Source organism: Quercus suber, unplaced genomic scaffold (genome assembly GCF_002906115.3).
Source record: "Quercus suber isolate HL8 unplaced genomic scaffold, Cork oak 2.0 scaffold_2355, whole genome shotgun sequence".
Classification (NCBI taxonomy): domain Eukaryota; kingdom Viridiplantae; phylum Streptophyta; class Magnoliopsida; order Fagales; family Fagaceae; genus Quercus; species Quercus suber.
In genome coordinates, this window is record NW_027071688.1 from 117 (window position 1) to 1,126 (window position 1,010).

General features: G+C 34.6%; 1 long non-coding RNA gene across 1 annotated transcript; it reads right to left on the reverse strand.

Moving 5' to 3' along the window:
- Nucleotides 1–253: 253 nt before the first annotated feature.
- Nucleotides 254–1,000, reverse strand: LOC136066147 (uncharacterized). Its single transcript, XR_010627619.1, has 2 exons — nucleotides 707–1,000; nucleotides 254–600 (listed from the first exon to the last, which is right to left on the reverse strand). It is a non-coding gene; the product is annotated as an uncharacterized LOC136066147 (long non-coding RNA).
- Nucleotides 1,001–1,010: the final 10 nt, after the last annotated feature.

Consider the following 1,010-nt stretch of genomic DNA (forward strand, 5'->3'; position numbering starts at 1 on the left):
AAAATACCAAACCAAACCAATTGGTCCAACCGAGAACTATATCTAACCAATCTAGTAAAAACCAAAAAAATCGGTAGTTAAACAGTAACCACCGGTTCAACCAATTAATACCCAAAACCAAACACATTTTCAGTTCTTTGATTGTTCCCGGTTTTTAAAACATGTACAGATATACTACAAGTTTTACACTTTTTTTTTTTAATTTTTGTTTTTTAGGAACAGCTTTTTTAAAAGCACAACTTTTTCAAAAAGCTAAAATACAACCAGCAATACAATTCTTATTCCATATTTCCATCTATATATTATGTCTATCAGTACATATTTTTAATCCATTTACAGGAAATGACAGGGAAAGATACACGGTTTATATTTGTAAGTAAGCAACTGCATGCTACACGAGCATAGTAGATATAGAGGCCAGACAAGGTAACCACACGTGCATACCATACCATACCATACCATACCATACATAGGTAAATTTATTTAAACCAAGACATGTTTGTTTAAGCCAATTTTAGAAGCAACTTAAGATATTAGGCAGCTGCATCAACAGCACGATCACCAACTTCTTTCTCCACAAAAGTTTTAAGGTATTCCTTCCTGCACAAAAGAAAACCACTGTAATCAAGAAGGCCTTTTGAATGCCCTATTGGCCACAGGATACAAGTGGTGCTGTTCATACAGTAGAGAATAGATGACAACATACCTTGCAGGCAGATCATCATGAGGACGATTGAATGGAGTCCAAATTGGATCACCAATAAAGAGCCGCATTGCCTGAATAAACAAATTTATAAGAGAGTAAGATACCTTTCTTTTATAGGTATAAATAATTTTATTGAAACGTGATTGCCTAGTGAAAATAGACACGAAGTAGCCTAGAGAATTATAAGAGAGTAAAGATAGCATAAGAAACGTGAGATAATAAGATACAAAGAGAAACATTCAAATCATTAAAAGCATGGCCACAAGGCCAGAGTGACCCATCCAAGGCATGTAACCAATGCCTT